General features: G+C 39.9%; 1 pseudogene; it reads right to left on the bottom strand.

Annotated features, from left to right (window-relative positions):
• Positions 1–3,327: 3,327 nt before the first annotated feature.
• On the bottom strand, positions 3,328–9,329 carry LOC125827340 (uncharacterized; annotated as a pseudogene).
• Between the last annotated feature and the right edge of the window lie 294 nt (positions 9,330–9,623).

Below are 9,623 nucleotides of genomic sequence, written 5' to 3'. Positions count from 1 at the left end.
AATTTATATTTATAAAAATATTTCAGCTCTAAGAATGGTGTAAAATTTCAGGCTCGGTCAAAAATACGTGTCTACAGTTTGCCCCTCTTTGACTGGAAAACATCAAGAGTTTTCAGACAAAGAAGTAGACAACGTGACAAGTTTTGACCGGACTCTTATTCGAAAAGAAAAATATGCGACCGAGTCCTAGTTTTGGACATCCTACATATCCCGGGTTATAGGGGAATCAAGTTACGTGTAGTTCAAGAAGATGAAATGGTGAGTTGGAAGTCAAGTGAGGTCCCCTCGAGGCTCCAGTTCGCGACTCCTATTGTTACATGAATATAAAAGAAATTTTTTTAAAAAAAAGGAAATACAAGTACACGACCCTATCTATGTAGCTTCTCTTGAACCTTGACTTGAGTCTTCGCGCTTCTTGAGTTATGAGATATTGATTTTCATCTCAAATGAGTTCAAAGGTAAACGTCTTTCTCCAGGTAGGTTCTTTACTGGTACTTGGTTATTGACTGTGGTTTTTTTTTTTTTTTTTTTTTTAGAATGAGTTGATGCTTCTTCAATCGAAATTGATCTTGAAAATTACACTCTTTTCCATCCAAGATCTGAGCTGGAAATGTGGATTGATCCCATTCTATCACTAGATTCCTGAAATTAAAACAAACAAAACTAATACACAAAATTTTGCCCCAGTTTAATATAAGAAAATTTTGTGAGAGAAATAAAAGATGGTGCTTAGCTTTAAATCGAGACTTTGAACGATTCGAGCTTTGTCGCGATGTACTCTTTAGAGGGCTTATGCGTGCGTGTTTACACCAACTCCATTCTTCATGATGAACCGTTTAAATGAAATTATGTCAGTCTAGTCCTATTATCCAGAAAGGTCCTTACTATACTACGTCAGAGGGTCCTTGCTATACTACGTCCCATTGTTCAGGAGGGTCCTTGCTACACTATGCCCATTATTCATGAGGGTCCTTGCTATACTATGTCCCATTATTCAGGAGGGTCCTTGCTACACTACGTCCCATTATTCAGGAGGGTCCTTGCTACACTACGTCCCATTATTCAGGAGGGTCCTTGCTATACTACGTCCCATTATTCAGGAGGGTCCTTGCTACACTACGTCCCATTATTCAGGAGGGTCCTTGCTATACTACGTCCCATTATTCAGGAGGGTCCTTGCTATACTACGTCCCATTATTCAGGAGGGTCCTTGCTACACTACGTCCCATTATTCAGGAGGGTCCTTGCTATACTACGTCCATTATTCAGGAGGGTCCTTGCTACACTACGTCCCATTATTCAGGAGGGTCCTTGCTATACTACGTCCCATTATTCAGGAGGGTCCTTGCTATACTACGTCCCATTATTCAGGAGGGTCCTTGCTACACTACGTCCCATTATTCAGGAGGGTCCTTGCTATACTACGTCCCATTATTCAGGAGGGTCCTTGTATACTACGTCCCTTATTCAGGAGGGTCCTTGCATACTAATTATTCAGAGGTCTTGCTACACTACGTCATTATTCAGAGGGTCTTGCTACACTACGTCCCATTATTCAGGAGGGTCCTTGCTACACTATACGTTCCATAGACTAATAAGACAAACAAACACTTACCCAATATGGACTATAATTCATGTGCAATGTTGCCATTTAGCTCTTCGTAGACTAAATTGAACATCTAGTTTTGGATCTTTGATCTCGAAATAACTTGTGCCCCTGTTTCAACAAAGAAAAATTTGTGAGTTTAAAAACGTGGTGGTTGGTTTGTGGTTTTGCCTTTTGACGAGGATTGCTCAAGTACTATGTGTTTTACTTTTCCAACCCCAGTGCTCGTTATTGATTGATTGTATTTTCACCCAAATTTGCTTTCTTCGAGGGACTTAATCCAATATCTGCCTTTATGTCATGACACTCATTGTTTACCCTTCATCAAATCATGGACTTCTTTCTGAATCCAAAACTTGCCGACAGATGATAACTCATTGGCCTGATGCTTTGCATTGTACAAATTTAGAGTTGGTAACAAGTCTTGAAATCCTTTCTTACTTTCTGACATAAACTCGATTCAAGGACATATGAAACAAAGATGAAAAGTGGAAGAAAAATATAACTACACGAAAATAGCAGAAATGATTCGATGAAGACTCTCTTTTAGAAAGAGGAAGAAAGAAAAACTTATCTGGTGTGGTAGCCGACTCTACTTGATCATGACATGCAATTTGAATTGATTACCCGATTTTGTCCATCCATTATCATCAACCATTATTGATCATCTAATCTTGATGTGGAGTTCCAACTATTTGACGAAGTCATAACTAATTTCAAACTTTATTCGCCTTATGATGTCCACGAGGGTTTTTGCCACTAAAACTCTTTCACTTTGAATCCTTCAACTCACATTCGCTCATTGGTGCCCGTTAGGGTTTTCACCAGTAAAACTCTCTCATTTTTATTTCTCTCAACTCACATTCGTCTTATGATGCCCAGTTAGGGTTTTCACCAATAAAACTCTCTCATTTTTTTTTATTTATTATTTTTTTTCACAGCTCACCTTCGCCTTATGATGCCGAGTTAGGGTTTTCACCAATAAGACTCTCTCATTTTTGTTTCTCCCAACTCAATTTGCCTTATGATGCCCAGTTAGGTTTTCCAATAGATTCTCATTTTTGTTTCTCTTTCATTCGCTTATGACCCATTAGGGTTTTCACCAATAAGACTCTCTCATTTTTGTTTCTCTCAACTCGCATTCGCCTTATGATGCCCAGTTAGGGTTTTCACCGATAAGACTCTCTCATGGTTTCATCATTTGTACCCTTAACATACTTACTCTTGACACTTCAAAGGTTGATCCAAAGGTCTTTATCCAACTTTTGTACAAGGTTAGAAAGAAATGATAGGATGAAGTCTCAAATACGACTTTAAATGATGGGATCGACTTTAGCTTGGGATAGAAAGAATAAAAAAAAAAAAAAAAAAAAATGACCTTTGCCCCAGTTTTTTACAAATATGGAATTTTGATTTTTTGTTTGGTTAGACCGAACCCAACACAGGGTTGCCTACGTATCTTGTTGAAACAAGAATCAGGTCAAACGTAGTTCAGTAATGATTGATTTTTTTTTCTTTTTTTTTTTTTTTTTTTTTTTTTTTTTTTTTTTTTTTTTTTTTTGGAAGAGCCAAGAAGAAGAAGAACCAAGGAAGTAAATTAGCTCTCAACAAGGGTGACAACATATGAATTAATACTTAGACACAGAACCAATAATTTTCATTACGTCAACCTTTGAAATGTCAAGTCCAAACATAAGGGTTTCCAATACCGAAAAATCACATCATATATAATATCTCTTCACAGCATCAGCATTGATGACCATTTCTGTCATTTTGCCTTCTATATCTGCTAAGTAAAGAGCACCATTGGATAATACCTTCTTTACAATGAATGGTCCTTTCCAATTCGGAGAAAATTTGCCTTTGACTTCAGCCTGGTGTGGCAGAATACGTCTCAGCACTAATTGACCCTCTTCGAAACGTCTGGGACGCACCTTTTTGTTGTATGCTCGTGCCATTCTTTTCTGGTACAATTGTCCATGGCATACTGATGTCAATCGTTCTCATCAATCAAACTTAATTGCTCCAAACGTGTTCTGATCCACTCATCATCATCAATCTCAGCCTCTATAACAATTCGCAGGGATGGAATCTCAACCTCTGCAGGTATAACTGCCTCAGTCCCATATACCAACGAATAGGGGGTGGCCCCACTGACGTACGAACTGTAGTGCGATAACCCAACAAAGCAAAAGGCAATTTTCATGCCATTGTCGAGAACTTTGCACCATTTTACGAAGTATTTTTTTATATTTTTGTTGGCGGCTTCTACAGCCCCATTTGCTTTTGGGCGATAAGGAGTCGAATTTCGATGTTCAATCTTAAATTGACGGCATACCTCTTGCATTAAGTGACTGTTGAGATTTGCAGCATTATCGGTAACAATTGCCTTTGGAATACCAAATCGACAGATGATGTTGAAATGAATGAAATCACCACACCTTCTTGGTCATTGACTTGAAAGTTACTGCTTCCACCCACTTTGTAAAGTAATCAATGGCCACCAGGATGAACCTATGACCATTCGACGCTTTTGGTTCTATTGGTCCAATCACATCCATTCCCCATGCCACGAAAGGCCATGGAGCAGACATCGCATGCAACTCGGAGGGAGGAGAATGTATCAAATCACCATGTATTTGACATTCATGACACTTACGAACAAATCGTATAGAATCCCGCTCCATGGTGAGCCAATAATAACCTGCTCGAAGTATCTTCTTTGCCAGAACATATCCATTCATGTGAGGTCCACAAACTCCTGAGTGTACTTCAATCATGATTGTTGAAGCCTCTTTAGCATTTACACATCTTAGAAGACCCAAATCAGGTGTTTTCTTGTACAATATGCCTCCGCTTAAGAAAAAACCGCTAGCTAGTCGCCGAATAGTCCTTTTTTGATTACTAGTGGCATTAGTAGGACATTCTCCGGACTGAAGATATGTTTTAATATCATGGAACCAAGGTTTACCGTCAAATTCTTCCTCCACCAAGTTGCAATAAGCATGTTGATCACGAATCTGTATGTACAAAGGTCGATATGAGCTTCGTCAGGATGTTGAAGCATCGAAGATAAAGTTGCCAATGCATCAGCAATCTCATTATGAACTCTAGGAATGTGTCTAAACTTTATTGACACAAACCGTCGACAAAGATCTTGTAAACAATGTTGATATGGTATGAGCTTTGGGTCACGAGTCTCCCATTCTCCTTGAATTTGATGGACCAGTAATCTGAGTCTCCTAGCACTAGCAACTCTTGGATGCCCATGTCAGCAGCTAACCTCAAACCCAAGATGCAAGCCTCATACTCTGACATATTATTGGTACAATAGAATCTAAGTTGGGCTGTTATAGGGAAATATTCCCCTGATTCAGACATAAGAACTGCTCCTATCCCAACTCCCTTCTTGTTAGCAGCACCGTCAAAGAACAACTTCCATCTTGATCTTATTATGAATAACTTCATCGATACATGATACCTCTTCGTCTGGAAAGTAGGTCTTAAGTGGTTCATATTCATCATCAATAGGGTTCTCTGCCAATGATCTGCCAAGGCTTGAGCCTTCATTGCGGTCCGTGTCACATAGATAATGTCAAACTCTGTGAGTAATATTTGCCATTTCGCAAGCCTGCCCGTGGGCATGGGCTTTTGAAAAATGTATTTTAACGGATCCATACGAGAAATGAGATAAGTAGTATAAGATGAAAGATAGTGCTTCAACTTCTGTGCTACCCAAGTTAGGGCACAACACGTTCTTTCGAGAAGGGTGTACTTCGATTCATAAACGGTAAATTTCTTGCTGAGGTAATAAATGGCCTGCTCTTTCTTCCCAGTGCCATCATGCTGGCCCAATACACATCCAAAAGAATTATCCAGTACTGACATATATAATATCAATGGTCTGCCCGGCTCGGGAGGAACCAACACAGGGGGATTCGATAAGTAATTCTTAATCCTTTCAAAAGCCTCTCGACATTCTTCGGTCCATTCGACTGTGGCATTCTTTTTTAACAACTTAAAAATGGGCTCGCAAGTTGTTGTGAGTTGAGCAATGAATCTACTGATGTAGTTTAACCTTCCTAGAAGGCTCATAACCTCAGTTTTATTCTTTGGAGGTGGCAGTTCCTGAATGGCTTTTATTTTTGAAGGATCTAACTCGATACCTCGTCGACTGACTATAAACCCCAAAAGCTTTCCTGACGGTACTCCAAATACACATTTTGCAGGATTAAGCTTGAGATTATACCTGCGAAGCCTTTCGAAGAATCTTCTTAAGTCTTGCACATGATTTGACTGTTTTTTTGATTTAATGATCACATCATCCACATAAACTTCGATTTCTTTATGCATCATATCATGAAACATGGTTGTCATTGCCCTCATATAAGTTGCTCCCGCATTTTTTAACCCAAATGGCATGACTCGATAACAATATGTACCCCATGGTGTGATAAAAGACGTTTTTTCTGCATCTTCATCATCCATAATAATCTGATGGTAACCCGCATAGCAATCCACAAAAGATGCAATCTCATGTTTAGCACAATTATCCAACAAAATATGAATGTTGGGCAAAGGAAAATCATCTTTTGGACTTGCTTTGTTCAAATCACGATAATCAACACACATTCGAACTTTGCCGTCTTTCTTAGGGACAGGTACGATGTTGGCTAACCAAGAAGGATATTGAGCGACTCGAATGACTTTGGCCTCAAGTTGCTTTGTGATTTCCTCTTTAATTATTACACTCATGTCAGTTTTAAGCTTTCTCAACTTTTGCTTTACTGGAGGGAACTTAGGATCAATCGGCAACTTGTGAACCACCATGTCAGTGCTTAATCCAGGCATGTCATCATAAGATGACGCAAAAACATCCTTGTAATCAAGCAGAGCCTGGATTATATCCTCTTTTGATGTCGAGCATGTACGCTTATCTTAGTCTCTTTAATATTTTCATGATCCCCTAAATTTATCGTCTCAGTTTCACTCATATTTGGGTTTGATTTATTCTCAAAAGATTTGAAATCCCTGCTTACTTCTTCAAATACTTCGTCTTCATCATATTCGATTTCTTGACTTATATTTCAGGATTAGGTCGAAGATTAGATTGGATTTTAAGATTCGGTGAAAAATTCTGCATGCATGTCATATCACTAGAATCGGCATAGAAAGAACTGTATAGAAGAAAACAAAATAAATATATTAGACTGAAATAAAAACACAATTACATCCTATTGAAAAGGAAAATAGAGAGTTTGAAATAAAACGACGAGACAAAATCCGAATTACAACCTTGAATAAATCGGATGACAAAAGAAAAACAAGACAGACTACCAAGACTCATTCTTAATGGGGAGAGGAGTGGCCTCCCAATTGTTCAGCTGGACATCAGGACCAATGAATTGCACATCTCTGTCGCTAGTGCCTTCTCCGAGTTCAATCATATCAGCCTCGACAAATAAATCTTGAAAATAGTTGATCAATTCTTCGTGAACCTCCAGCACTGGCTCTGGGAGTAGTGACTCAGAAGATTCTGTTGTGCGGGCTTTGTTGAAAGATTTGTATATGGGTGGTATAGGCTTGGTAAGTGACCATACATCTCTCTTCTGCTTTTGGCTTTCATTTTGTCCTCGACTCTAGGCTTGTATCCTAAGCCAAAAGTACCGAGACTCTTTCGTGGACTCACCGGATAAGCTCTCCCTTGCAAGAAGATCCCCAAGCCTTTACCTGGTTCAAAACCATGCTTCAGCATTTCATTTACCATCATCACGGATGCCATGGGCAGTTGTGGTTTTGAAATGAGATTCCCTCGAGGATATGCTCAACAACCACTACCTCAAAAGCTTGATAAACCAATGCCTCATTATCATTATTGCCTTGATAAAAGGGAGGGAAGAGTCTTTGTAGACTGACAGATCCCCCTCACCATGAACAATCACTTCTTGTCGATCGTATTCAAACTTAATCATTTGATGCAACGTAGAGGGGACTGCCCCAGCTCTATGCACCCATGGTCTTCCCAACAATAGATTGTAGGATGCATTGATATTCAGCACTTGAAAATTCACGGTGAAATCGACAGGCCCTATTTTTAGTATGAGCTCTATCTCCCCAATGGCATCTGTTTTGGACCCATCAAAAGCCCTAACACATACGTTGTTGGGTCGTACCCTTTCAACATTAACATTCAATTTTTGTAGAGTTGACAAGGACAAATATTTGCCCCAGACCCTCCGTCAATTAGAACTCGAGTGACATATGAAAGCTCACACTTTACAGTGATATGGAGGCCTTGGTTATGTCCCGTACCTTCCACTGGTAGTTCATCATCTGAAAAGGTGATGCGGTTTACCTCAAAGATTCTCCCAGCAATCTTCTCTAACTGACTCACTGTAACTTCATTAGGAACATGTGCTTCATTCAGAATCTTCATTACAGCTTTACGATGTTCATCTGAATGTATTAACAATGACAACAAAGAGATTTGGGCTGGAGTTTTCCTTAACTGTTCCACAATGGAGTAGTCTGACAATTTCATCTTTCTTAAGAACTCCTCTGCTCCCCTTCAGTGACTGGACTTTTAACTTGCATTTGGTCATTTTTATTTTTCCTTAATTCAGTCGGGGCATAGCATCTTCCCGAACGAGTCATTCCTCCTATTTCATCTACTTCTTCATTGATTTCTTTCCCCTTGTATGTCACGACGGTAGGCTCATATTCCAAGGGACAGCCTTGGGGTTAGTCATTGGAAGTTGGGACACTGGCCTAATGATCACAGGTGGATATAGGCTCCTTGCACGATCAAGATAGGCTTGTCTGGCCCTCTTGGAACAACCAATCTTGCCTCTCTCTGACTTGCCCAAACATCTTCAAGTGCTCCTTTCACAGTTAGGATGGGTGTGTTTGATGGGCTTAACTTTTTCGACGTTTTTTCTGCCCCTGAAGGCACCATTTTTGTCAAGTCAACAACTTTCGCGAATTTTCCATGCCAGTTCCAACCTTAAGGATTGGCTTGTATGGGACTGCAACTTCTTCGCAACCTTCATCATTTCTAACATGTTTGTTTCAGTATGCCTGGGTAGTGGATTTTGATTGATGTTTGGTCCATTTGGTTTTCAACGATAATTCGATGAGTATCGATCAAATCTTGAATCGCCTTTTTCAAGTACCAACACCTCTCTATGTTGTGCCCTGGGGCATCAGAACAATAAGCGCAGTGTTGAGAATAATCTAGATTTCTTGGGGGAGGATTTGACATCTTTCTTTCAATAGGACTCAAAACATTCAACGTTCTTAATTTTTGAAACAAGCTAGCATATGATTCTCCAATAGGGGTGAATTCATCCTTAGCTCCATTTCCCTTCTTGTATTCTTTTCTAGGACGAAAAGGAATCTAACAGTATTTTGGTGAATTTGTGGGGGTGGTGGATGATTTGAGGAATTGGGGACGCCATTGCGGATAAGAAGGGGGGACAATTGGTTGTGCGCTGAAAACGGGATATGGAGAGTATGGGATGGGATATTGTGGAGTTTGGGGAGGAAAATAGTGTTGCGGGGGATTATCTTGGACATAGGTCCGAGGTGCTGATACAACCGTAGCTACATCCTCCCTTCTCTTCTTCCCTCCAATATTTCCAGAACCATTTTGAAGCACTTGTGTTGTGGCTTTTAAGGCAGCTTGGCTTACAATCTTTCCAGACTTGATGCCATTTTCCACCATTTCCCCAACCTTAATAACTTCAGCGAATGTCTTCCCGACGGCAGAAAGCAAGTAGTGAAAGTAATCAGGTTCTTGCGCTTGGAGAAAAACTGTCAATCATCTCCGACTCCTTCATTGATGGTTTAACCCTAGCAGCTTGCTCCCTCCATCTAACGGCATATTCACGAAAATTTTCCGTGGTCTTTTTCCTCGTGTTGGCTAATGAGGAGCGGTCTGGCACAATGTCAATATTGTATTGGAATTGTTGCACAAAACATCGAGCCAAATCATCCCATGTATGCCAGTTGGCAATAT

This window comes from Solanum verrucosum, unplaced genomic scaffold (assembly GCF_900185275.1).
Source record: "Solanum verrucosum unplaced genomic scaffold, falcon-dt-bn FXZP01001003.1, whole genome shotgun sequence".
NCBI lineage: Eukaryota > Viridiplantae > Streptophyta > Magnoliopsida > Solanales > Solanaceae > Solanum > Solanum verrucosum.
Note: the sequence above shows the minus strand (reverse complement) of the source record. Positions and strands in the feature narration are given on the sequence as shown.